The 13,405-nt window shown below is 35.9% G+C and overlaps 1 protein-coding gene across 7 annotated transcripts in view; it reads right to left on the bottom strand.

Moving 5' to 3' along the window:
- LOC138705761 (uncharacterized) overlaps nt 1–13,405 on the bottom strand; it is a 209,753-nt gene that overhangs the window by 150,256 nt on the left and 46,092 nt on the right. The gene's annotated exons all lie outside the window — the stretch shown is intronic.

Raw genomic sequence — 13,405 nt, 5'->3', positions numbered from 1 at the left:
TTTTTTAATAGTTTATAGCATTAATATTAACATAAAATGTTGTTACAACATGTTCTTATTTGTGCTGGATAATATTTCCTTGTACAGAAAATGATTACTGTTTTAAGAGGTTTTTCAAATAAGTTTTATCAATTTCTAGCATCCACTTATGCACTGACTGAACGTCAGCTAGTTTTTTTTCTTTTACTAGTTTAGGTCTGTTAATAGTTTGCTGTATTTGTGGAAGTTTAACGACATTTGGTTGACATATTTTTACTGCATACCCCAAATTAACAACATGAAATTCAGAATCTCCATGGGAAAGCTTATACCCAATTTTGAAATAGGAACTTTGTTCGAAATCCAATTGATTGACTTTACTGAATGGAACAATTGAATATGGCATGGCCAGAAGTGGAAGGAAAGAATGACCTTGATCATTCTCTGCAAATGACATAAAAGTAAAGTAAAAAGATTTATTCACTACAAGTGAGATTTAAACTATTATTATTATTATTATTATTATTATTATTATTATTATTATTATTACCCTCTTAAGAAAAAAATCATTATTGACTAATGTGCTAGGCAAAGCTAATTTGTGTTATATTTACATGCCATAATGACTCTAGCCATGATGACTCTCATAACTTTAACACAAGGTAAAATTAACATAATTCTGTTTTGTTGACAACCAAGATTAAAATTAAGAATTAATGCAGTATATCCGCTTAATTAGGTACTGTCCTTAATTACACTGCCCAACAATGAAAATTTTTCGGGCTCAAAAGCAGCTAAACCTTGCTCTTGCTTTGGAGATAAAGTGATATTTCATTTTTTAGAGTCAACATTTTCAGTTTGGGGAAAATTCTATTTTGGGAGTTGGCAAACCTGTCAAATAACAGAAAACAAATGTTCTTTAGCTGTTTGTAAGTTATAAACATAGATATTGTTGCTGTCACTGTGAATTTCATATTGTTTCTGCTGTAATTAATGCAGAATTTCTGGTTTGGAAGTGCTTTTAAAGTGTAAAATTATTAAAAATGCCACGCAAATGTGTAAATATAGTGAATAATGTTTGTTACATTTGTGGTGAAGTAACATTTTCGTCACAGAAACGCAATCTGACGCCTCTTTTGAAGACTATCAGCATTATTTCGGTATGAAGGTAGGGGACCAGGATAAGTCATGGTCTTCACATATTATATGTTACAACTCTTGTTCAGTTACACTGCGAGAATGGCTGAAAAATAAGAAACAATATATGGCTTTTGCTGTGCCTATAGTTTGGCGGGAGCCTAGAAAGCATACAGATGACTATTTCTGCTTGACTCCACCTATAAAGACAAGATTGTCTATGAAGAAAAAAGAACAGTTCAATACCCGAATCTTCGATCTGCTATTCGACATATTCCGCATTCAGATAGTTTACCAGTTCCTACTCCATACGAAAATTGTGTGTTTGAAGTTGAAAATGAAGACAGTGTGGAACAAGAAGAACAACCCAACAAGCATTCCACATCCCATGATCCTGATTTTGAAGAAAAAAATGATAGCCCGCACAGACTGAGTCAAGTGGAATTGAGTGATCTCATTAGAGACCTTGACCTGTCAAAGGAGAAGGCAGAAATTCTAGGGTCTAGACTACAGCAATGGAATCTTCTCGAACGTGATGTCAGGGTCTCACAATACAGACGTCACAGGAAACTGCTTCCCTTTTTTAAGAAGAAAAACAATCTTGTTGTTTGCTGCGACATTAATGGCTTGATGAAATGTTTGAATTTGAACCATGATCCAACTGAATGGAGACTATTCATAGACTCCTCCAAGCTTAGTTTGAAAGCTGTATTACTTCACAATGGCAACCGTCTTCTTTCTATTCCTGTTGGTCATGGAGTTCACATGAAGGAGACTTATATAAATATGACAGTCTCTTCGACTGAATTATGTATGTGGGACAGCAGGGATAGGAAATCACATTATATTCAAGCAGACTGGCCTGCAAGAAATCTCAACCCTAGCGAGAAAAATGTTGTTGCCGAGCCTCTTGTGGACCCAAAAGATGTTCTTCCACCCTTGCATATTAAGCTGGGTTTCATGAAAAATGTTGTCAAAGGTATGAACCAAGGACAGGCCTTTAAGTACGTAAGAGAGAAATTTCCGAAATTAAGTGATGCCAAAGTTAAGGAATGTATTTTTGTCGGGCCACAAATTCGAGAACTTGTAAAAGATGCTGCATTTAACCAAGTTTTGGAGGGTAAAGAAAAGGAACCTTGGGAAGACTTCAAGGGAGATATTCATGGATTTTTAGGCAACAAAAGAGATGATAACTACACTCAGTTCGTGACAGTACTCCTGCAAAAATACCATCAACTCGGATGCAACATGTCCCTTAAAATCCATTTTCTCCCCTTCCACCTAGACTTCTTCCCTCCAAGTTGTGGAGCTGTCTGTTATGAACACGGAGAAAGATTCTATCAGGATATTTCTGTTATGGAACAAAGATATCAGGGCTGTTGGAATGAAACAATGCTTGTGGATTACTGCTGGTCTTTGTGTAGGGATGCTCCGGAACTCACTTACAAGAGGCAAGCTAAAAGACGACGATCTCATGAAGCCATCACATGATTCTCTTCAGACCCAACCATCTGCCAGGTATTCTTCCATAAATTTAGGACTCTTAGAATGTAAGTGTCATTTTAAAATATTCAAATGCACTTTCAATATTGTTGGCATTTGTAATTAAAATGTATCATTTTCTCTTAATCCTTTAAACTGAAATACTGGGTGGCTCAGAAAGGAATGCATTTTTGTTTCTCAAATTACGCTGCAAATATAAGAGAAGGCGTTGCAACACTTTTTCCTGGCGGGAGAAGTGGACTTGGAAATTTAGTAGAGATGGTTCGCTTCAACGGTGCAGAGCGTACTTTCTGTGTGCAATCGTATTACCAAAACAACAATTCCTACAAAACTACTCAACGTTTATTTCATGCACATTTTCACCTGCACGACATTAGGCAATGTCCAAGTGCAAATGTGATTAAACAATGAGTAAGGAAATTCGAGGCAACTGGTAACACAACAAACAGACGACCTGTAGGTCGCCGCAGGAGCATCAGGAGCGAAAATAACATTGAGCGTGTTCGGCAATCTGTGGCAGCGGACTCACGCTGAACAGTACGCAAACGAGCAGCGACTCTAAATTTGCACCGATCCAGTTTGCGGCGCATATTGACAATTGACCTGGGTTTATATCCATACAAAATCCAGTTAGTGGAGACGCTGAAGATAACTGATTACGCTGATCGTCTTGCTTTTGCAGATTAAATTTTAACTCGTATCAATGATTTTAACAACATTATCTTCAGTGATGAAGCCCATTTTCATCTGGATGAATATGTTAATAAGCAGGGAAAGGATTTATATGTAAATACATATTTACTTATAAAGCTAATATAATTTATATTTTACATTATCTTTATGTTTCACAATGTGTAGGGTTGAAAAATCCTACTTTTATTTTCCATATTTTTCCATATTTTAGAGTTTAGTACATATTTTCGTTAATTTCCATATATTTTCCATATTTCATATAAAACAGTCCATATTATATTAGGTTTAACAATAAAACAAAACAAAATTCCATTAACTTTTAAAAATACATTTCAACAATAGAGATTTAAACACATGTTCAGTAATCCCTTTAACATCAGAGTTATTTGAAAATTAGCAGTCCTATCAACAATGGGAAAGTAAGTTACAAAACTGTATTAATTTAATTTAAAATTTTTAACAGACTTCAGTTGTGCAGCTCAACAGTTAAATGCCAGTCAGAGTACACATAGGTTCAGTTTTGTAAATCATACTATAAAGACGGTAAATATGCCAAAAGTACGTCATTCAGTCAATTTAAAATCAAAACTAACAAGTTACATTTCAGAATTTAAAGAAGATGGTTTATCAACTGACAATAAAATATTATTTTGTAATTTGTGTCAGTGTGCAGTATCATCTACACAAAAGTTCCTGGTGCAACAACACATTACAACTAGTAAACATCAGGCCAACAAACAACTAAATTCCAAGCAGAGACAATTGTTTTTAACACAACCAACAACATCGAATGTAAGATCTGAGTTTAACATCGACCTGTGCCGTTCTCTCATCTCTGCTGATATTCCTCTCTACAAACTAAAGAATAAGGTCTTCAGGGAATTCCTTGAAAAATATACTCAACATACAATCCCGGATGAGTCAACACTTAGGAAGACGTATGCTCCATCCATCTACGATGAGACAATACAGAAGATAAGAGATGAAATTAAAGATAGTTCAATTTGGGTTTCCATTGATGAGACTCCCGACAAAGAAGGTAGACTTGTTGGTAATGTAGTTATCGGTTTGTTAAGTGAACAATATTCTGAACGAATTCTTTTACATTGTGATGTTCTAGAAAAGTGCAATAACAAAACTATAGTTAAACTGTTCAACGAAGCTATGGGTATCCTGTGGCCAAAGGGTATTATGTACGATAATGTGTTATTCTTTATTAGCGATGCTGCCCCTTATATGGTCAAAGCTGGACAAGCATTATCTGTTGTATATCCTAAATTGACTCATTTTACTTGTGTGGCGCATGCATTTCATCGTGTGGCAGAAGTGGTCAGAGACAATTTCCCTAAAGTAGATTTGTTGATTTCATCAGTGAAAAAAGTATTTCTCAAAGCTCCCAGTAGAGTTAACGTGTTGAAAGAAATGTACCCTGAAATTCCATTGCCACCAAAGCCAATTTTAACTAGATGGGGTACATGGCTAGAAGCAGTTGAATATTATGCCGAACATATAGACTCTATTAACAATGTTCTCCTTGCATTGGACTCTGAAGATGCAGTCTCAATTGATACTGCGAAAACAGTTACCTGTGACATAAGTGTGAAGAATGACTTAGCTCACATTCAGCATACATTTTCATGCATCATAAAAACGCTCAAAAGTCTCCAAAATAGGCACCTTTCACTATCTGAAAGTTTTGAAATTATAAATAGTACTGTGGAACAACTGAATCGTGGTAGAGGTAAAGTTGCAGATGCAGTAAGAGCTAAGGTGGACACTGTACTTTCAAAAAACCCTGGATATGAAGAACTACAAAAGGTTGTTGCTGTGATGAGTGGTGAATCAACAGTGAAGATTAACTTGGACTTATCCCCAGCAGACATTGTGAAATTGAATTATGTACCAGTTACTTCTTGTGACGTCGAACGCTCTTTTAGTCAGTATAAATCTATCCTCAGAGACAATAGAAGAATATTCACTTTTCAGCACTTGAAAGAAATGTTTGTAACCTATTGTTATGGTAACAGACAATAAAAATTGTGTTTTGTTGAAACTACATTGGAAGATAAGGTACGTCCATTATATTTTTTGTTTAGTTTGATTAAAATGTACCAATATTTAACGTACATAGTCATTTTTTTATAATTTTAAGTCCATATTTAATTCTATATTTTGGTAAAAATCCATATTTAATTCCATATTTTGGCAAAAATAACTACATATATATTTACATATTTCATATATTTTTAGTCCATATAAATCCGTTCCCTGTTAATAAGCATAATTGTCGCTACTGGTCGACGGAAAACCCTCAAGAGAAACATCAGCGACCTCTGCACAGCCACAGTCACAGTATGGGCTGCATTGTCATCTCAAGGGATCATAGGGCCGTTCTTCTTTGAAGATGGGCGTGGTCGTACCGTAACAGTGAATGCAGACCGATATTCCAGGATGATTGAAAGATTCTTAGCCCCGCACTTCAGAACTTCGTAGGCTTCAACGATGAAACGTGGTTCCAGCAAGATGGGGCTACGAGCCATACTGCAAATGTGTCCTTACGAACTATCGGAGAAACTCATCTCAAGGAGGGGTGACATTAACTGGCCCCCTAGGAGTCCCGAATTAACCCCACTTGACTACTTCGTCTGGGGATACCTGAAAAGTCGGGTCTACAGCACAACTCCAGCCAATCTGCAAGAGCTGAAGGACAACACTCCACAACACATGTTGCAAGCTGTCATTGGCAATTTCAGGACACGTCTGGAGGAGTGTCAGCATCGTGAGGGTAGACATTTGCATGATTTAATATATCACACATGATTTCCAAGGTCTGTATTTTGAGTTTACTTCAATTAAAATTGTGCATAAATACAAATAACCGAGTTATACTGTAATTTAAAGAAAAATACACTCCTTTCTGAGCCACTCAGTACTTCCACCTATTGTGTATTACAGAAACTAGAACTAAGAAAAATTTTTCATTGTCATATTCGTTTTTCTCAACCCAAAATTAGATAGAATTGACTCAAGAAGTGCAGGAAACATAAAAAAAAAATTGTTGGCCATTGTTATTGCTGAAACCTTACTTATCTTCTCTTTTGGAACTTCATGCCTACAGGAAAATGCTCTGGAATATCTTCATTGTTGCTTGATAAATCATTGTATTCTGGTACATAATCGTCATCTGAATTTTAATTACTGCAATGGTTTGATAACACCATTTCTACCCCCATTCTTTTACCTCTTGACATATTATTATTACGACGAGAAAATGATTAAATAACATATACACGGCACAAAGAAACGGCTGGTATGTTAATAAACAATGACAAATGAGCAGCAGATAACGTAACACAGCAGAAGAAATGTACCAGTGCTACCAATAGCAGTGAAATTATCCTTGCAACAATATTGTGGTTTCAAAATACGCCTAGTCTATATTTTATATTGTGCAGTTATACCATCACACAACAATCGAAATTGATTGATGGTACTAAATGATACATTTCTTACTTAAACATGACATATTATTTTAACAGCATAATGTCGATTTCGTTGGTTTACATGATTCAAGAGGAAACGTGTAAATAGAACCTCGTCACTCTCACGAAAGAACTCGGTGCGTAATTAGGACCTTTTCAAACTAACTTTATCACGAACAATAATTGAGATATCAAGATATAATTTATATGTTAGATAGCTGTGAAGTAGCAGAATTCAATGCAACAAAAATCTCAATTTTGCTAAAAAAAAAATGTCAGACAGAACCTTGTCATTCTCAGCCCGCGTAATCTTAAAACTCTCATTTTGAATCTTGCGTACACTACTTTTAACACTTGAATATAAATAATTGATTAACTGGCGAACTTACTCGTGTTCATTATGTAAGCATGTGCGGCTTACAGCTCTTTCGGTGTTACTTGACACCATCCTCAGAGCCTTCTGTGTCTCGGCGCCATCTTAACTTCGTTGCCTGTTGTGTGGGTGCGTTCGTGTGATGAGGAGTTGTATCAAGTATGTGTGTGTTCTGAAATTGATCTGTGTGTTCAGAATTTGATTAGGGTGTGTTTTAGTGTGTCTGTATATTTCATATTGTTCTAGTGTGTTGAGTTTTTGGTTTTTGGGTTGTATGTGTAGGATTTCCATGTCTCTATTTATGTTATTGTACGTGTGGTTAGCATTAGTTATATGTTCGGCATATGTAGATGTATTGTGTCCTCTGGTTATTGCTTTAATGTGTTCTTTGTATCGAGTTTGGAATGATCTGCCTGTCTATCCAATGTAGAAAGTGTCGCAACTATTGAATGTGAGTTTGGATACGCCTGTGTGGTTGTATTTATTTGTTTGTGTTGTTTGTGTTGAGATGTCTTTGTAGTGTGTTTTCTGTTCTGTATGCTATGTTGTATTTCTGTTTTCTAAATGAGGATGCGATCTTGTGTGTGTTTTTGTTTTCATATGTTAGTGTGATGTATTTCTTGTATTCTTGTGTTTGTGCTGTGTTTTGTGTGTTTTGTGTTTTTTGAGTTTTTGTTTTGTCTTCCTTATGATGTTGTCTATTATGTTTGGGCTGTAACCATTTTCTTGTGCTATGTATTTGATTGTGTTCACTTCTTCGTTGTAGTGTTGTTGGCTCATGGGTATGTTGAGTAAACTGTGTACCATTGTCCTGAATGCAGCATGTTTGTGTTGTGTGGGGTGATTAGATGTGTTGTGTATGTGTGTGGTGATGGTGGTTGGTTTTCTGTATATTTTGAAGATGTGTTTGTTGTCAACTTTTGTTATGATGCTGTCTAGGAAATTTATGGAGTTATTGTTTTCAAGTTCCAGTGTGTATTGGAGTTTTGGGTGTATTTTGTTTATGTATTGGTGTAGTTTGTGTATTTGTCGTTTGTTTCTTTTGTATAGTATGAGTATGTCGTCTGTATATCTGTGCCAGTATATTATGTTGTCTGCATATTTGTTGTGTTCTTTGTTGAGTATGTATGTTTGTTCTATGTTGTGTAAAAATAAATCTGCTAGTATGCTAGATATGGGTGATCCCATTGGCAATCCTTCTGTTTGGGTGTAGTATTTGTTGTTGTGTGTGAAATAGTTTTGCTTTGTTATGATGTCTGTGATTTAGATGATTTTTTCGATGTGTTCTTGTGGTGTGTTGTTGTCTATGAGCATTTCTTTTAGTATCTGTAATGTGTCTTGTATCGGTAAGTTAGTGATAACGAAAGATGCTAGTGTTGCACTGTATTGAATGTATTGTTGTTTTGTTTTGTTGACTAGGTTTATAGTGTTTTTTATTGTTGTCTGTTTTCTGAATTTTATGTTGTTTCTGATGATTTTGTCCATGTGTGTGGCTAGTTTGTGTGCTGGTGCCTGTTTGTAGTTGATTAGAGTTCTGATTGGTATGTTTTCTTTGTATATCTTGGGTAGTGCATTGTGTTTAGGTGCTGCTGGTTTGATTGGTTTGCGTTGTTGTTTCATGTTGTGAGGTTTTACGTGTTTGCTTTTGTTGATTGTGCTTTTTATTGTGTTGTGGTATTGTGTGGTGGGGTCTTTTCCAAGTTCTTTGATGTTGTTTTGTTTAAAGTATGTTTCTATTTTGTCGTGTAGGTCTTGTTTGTGTAGTATTACTGTGCAATTGCATTTGTCTGCTTTGCTGAAAATGAGGTTATGTTGTTGTTGTTTTGCTTTTAGTGTTTTTATTGTTATCTGTTCTCTTTTGTTTGTGTTGGGTTCGTGTATTTTCTTTATGTGTCTTATGATGTCTTGTCTGATGGTGTTCTGTTTTTGTGTTTTGTATTGCTGTTTCCGTGTTGGTGATTTTCTGTGTTTGCATTGCAAACGAGATATTATAGCTGTTGTGCGTTTTTAATGGTACTGAGTATTAATTATCTCTAGGAGGCGGCCATCTATTTTCATCTTACGGAAAGATAAGTCTTGCTTGAGCTAATTCTGCTGTTATAGCTACTGTTATGTTTGATTTGTGTTCATATTGTGTGACTGATCACTAATCAGACACTCCCCGCCTTTCATCGTACGAATTTGTAAGCCAGCCCTTCTCCTCGTACAGAAGGGTATGCATGTTGACACTACTACATGTTAAAACTCCAATCTAAAGTTTTGTTTCTCATTCGTGTTCTGTTGGGGCGCGTGACAAGTAATTGTTGCCGTTTGTATCATATACAGGATGGCTCCTAATGTTGTGGTTCAGCTGCTGGTGCGCGAGTTTGGGACCAGTGACAAACCGTCAGTCGCAGACATCCATATCTTAAATCAATTGAGAGATGAGTTAAAGGACGAACAGAGGCCTATAGGTGAAGGCTCAAATTGATCGTGATAACCGTCTTAACTTCAGAGCTTCTGACTCGTGGGTATGGAGATTCAAGGAGAGCAGTCATATCGTTTCTTGTTCTGTGAAGCATAAAGTGAGCAGGAAATTCGCATCAAAAAGGGAAATGGTGAAGCAGAATTCGGACAATTCTGTGTCGAAGATGAAGCAGTTGTACATCGATCGTGGCTTCACTCTTCGCCAGATCCTCAACACTGATCAAAGTCGATTTGAAATAGACTCACTCCGGGCGAACCCTGCATTTCAAATGAAGAAAGAAGATTTATGTCACAGTAGGATCAGAGGTTGCTACGACACACTCCTACATGATTATGCCAGTCGTTTCCATGGACGGACAGATCTTCTCCCTGATGTATCTTGTGTCAGCCAAATGATAGAAAAAAATCCCTAAATATAAACCTGCTGACCCATATAACATCAAATCATACTGTATGCTTCTGGTTCATCAAATATGCGGAAGGCATATATGATGGATATGCTTTTGCAAGTATTTTTGCCCAGAATTTCTTCATTGCATGAAGATCGATGTCCATAATGTTTTAATTCAAATGTGCAACAGCTGTAATACCTCGTTTTCAATGCAGTGACTTCGAAAACAACTTCATTTTAACCTTTAAGTGTGTACATTGAGTCACTTCCCACAGACCGTTATGTTAAATTTATAGTTCCATAACTTTTGTTCCTATGGAGCTCAAGCGGAAAAATTTCACCTGCTGACTTACTTTTGCCTCCTCTTGCCAAAATACAAGGCATTACCGCCTTTTCAATTCACCATGATAGAAGGTTCCCTTGTCAGTCACCAAATATACACCGTGCGAGTTATTATTTTGGAAAATTGCAAACATTCCAGGGCAGTTACAGAAAGAGAGTAAGGCTCAATATAATTACGACGATTTAGTCACAGATGTAAACTTGAGATTTCATAAATCCTGGCAGATAGCAAAAGAGAACTTGAACGAGGCTAAGCGGAAAAGCCAACAACAGCTTAAAGCAGGTATGCCAGAAATCAGACTCTAAATGTGCAGTTTTTTGCGCGGATTGCCGGTCTGTGCAGACTGCATCATTCGAGCGTTGCTCTTACTCTTTCCTAGCTGGAGGGGTGTACAATAAATCTATTCTGCGCTTCTAGGCTTGGATTAAATAAACATTTGGACATTATAAACACATTTAGCAGGAGAAAAAAAGACAGTTATTATCAGTGTTAATACTTGATAATTGTAATATAAGAAACTTTAGGCTTACTCAGTTATACTTCACAAAGTATTGGTTTGTAAAGCATAATTTATTAATATGATCTTATATAGTATTTGAAGAAAGAAATATAGCAGTAATTTCGAAACAACAAAAAACGAATAAGTATTTCATTTTACGTAGTAGGTACTAATTATTTTAAAGTAATAGACACTACTCTTTAATCGTTCGTCGAGCATTATTATTTATTGGGACCATTAGTACAAATGTTGAAGAAAATATTATACTCCCAATTAATTACATGCAGTAGGACATTGTGAAGTTTTTACACCGAAATAATTTCCTTGCTGTATGTTAATATAAATTAACATTAATATTAATAAATTATATAAATTAAGCTTAGAATTTAAATTCGCATATACAGTAGTTTATTTGGAAAACGTTGAGATCAAGTATCGACAAGTTGGAAGCGTTACTGAAAGAAATTAAAAATGTAGTTCACAAACTGAAAAGCGACGATATTCAATGTCACGTTTAAAGGTTTATTAATGTAAATATATTAGCATAATATAGTGACGTGAGATGGAAAATTTGCCATTATATATTTTTCCAGAAAATTTTTCCGCCTTGCAAATAGTTGCTTTCTTCGCTCCTTACAACCTCAAGAGCCTCACATGTATTCCTCACTATATTCTCATCACTTACCAGCTTATGAAATGAAAGTCATAAGTCGTCTAATCTTTGAAGGCTGTGTTAGTACAGATTCCAAAATAACGCCATTGTCAAGTTCGTGTTGCCGTGAGAGTACTGGTTAAGAATAAGCGCTGGCAATATCATATTTTGAGAGCTTTACTAATCTGATCTGAACTGTCACAAGACTATTACCTCGACATGGGCTGATGAAAGCTTTTCATTTTAAAACAATTACTGTTGGATGAAGAAAACATTATAACAATTATGTTATATGATTCGTAATTTCTCTTCTTCGTTATCTGTGAACTCCTCACCTTATTTATCGTAACTCATTCACAGACACAGCCAAATCAACACCCGTACTGAAACTGTGTTACTGAACGAAAAGCTGATATGCTATTGCAGGTCTGTATAGCCCTGTCACGTTCCCCTCCAAGGCGATGAACTCCCTTCAGGTAGGGGAATAGAAAGTGCACATCGCACAGGACTATATGCACAATGTGCAGGGTTTTGGCATGCTTGGCTTAAAGGAAAAGAACAACGTTATGAAAAGGAAGATTTATGGCCGGTTTCACCAAGCTTCTTTAAATCAGCACAAACGACTTGTCAGCAAATGGATCGTTTAATTTTAACGGAATCTTTAAAAGTTGACTGTTTCACCAAGCCTCGTATCTTTAAAATTAACAGGCGTTTACTAACGAGGGGATTTTGTACTTGTATCTTGCATGTTTTGTTTTTCATACGACCATGGCTTCGAAATCGCGAATTTCATTGGTTACATATGATCATGGCTGACTTTGTTTGGCATGAGGAAACAATCATAGGCAAACGGGTAAGAGGCAGTAATTTTAAGAACATCTTCCTAAATACAGTATGTTGTCATACCACAATTAAAAAAAAAAGGCAGCTGCTTCCAAATGTAAATAATAGGAATGTAGAGCAGTTAAATTGTAGCTTCTAAAGGAAATCTGAGAAAATTTAGAGGACTACAAGGTCGACAGCTTAAAAATTGATGCAACATTAATTCTATACAAAGCATTCTAAGCAGTTATATAAGGCCTAAATTTAGGACGGGAAATCGCCTCTTCCATAAATTGCATACTACTTTTCCACTGTATTTCATGCGGATTTATTAGTACCCTGTAACAATTTTGCCATGCTTGTGTGGCAGGATTCAGGAGAGGTGTCATTAAATTGGATTTTAAGGGGTATCCATTGTCTCCTAAAAGAAAATCTCTTTGCACCCTTTTCATTTAAAAGGCATTCTCCTTTGGAATGTTGTGCTATCCGTGTAGACCGTAACATTATCTTAAACCGAGAAGAATCTGTTGGAGAGGCGTTAAGTGGGTGATTCCTATCTGTCGTATTCTAACCTATTGCAATTTCAATAAACTAGCGCTGAGGTAGTTCTGAGGTAGAAGTGAAAATCGTTGAACTTATAAGGGATTTTTTTGTGGTAATGCAGTTGATCGTATATGCAAGGCATAACAAAAACCTAAACTAATCAAACGTAACCTGTCACAGATTCGTATGTGCAAGGTGTATAAGCAGAGTACGAAGGAAACTACCTCAGCGCTAGTTTAGCCACCATTTTTCTATGCGGAGCTTTACATAGGCCTATGAAATTGTTTGAATATTGAAGGTAAAATAGGATCTTCTATTGCAGAATCTTTTGGCTATATTACTGCGAGGATATACGATTGGAACATATACACAATCTATGTTGTCTATGACAACATAAAATTTAGCTATAAGCTTATTAGGCTTATAGAAATAATGACTATTGTAATGTTGATAGTACGTCTGATAATTTATTCACATATCTAGACAATACAGCTTTTGATACCCCCGTTCATATCATCAATT

Source organism: Periplaneta americana, chromosome 9 (genome assembly GCF_040183065.1).
Source record: "Periplaneta americana isolate PAMFEO1 chromosome 9, P.americana_PAMFEO1_priV1, whole genome shotgun sequence".
NCBI lineage: Eukaryota > Metazoa > Arthropoda > Insecta > Blattodea > Blattidae > Periplaneta > Periplaneta americana.
Note: the sequence above shows the minus strand (reverse complement) of the source record. Positions and strands in the feature narration are given on the sequence as shown.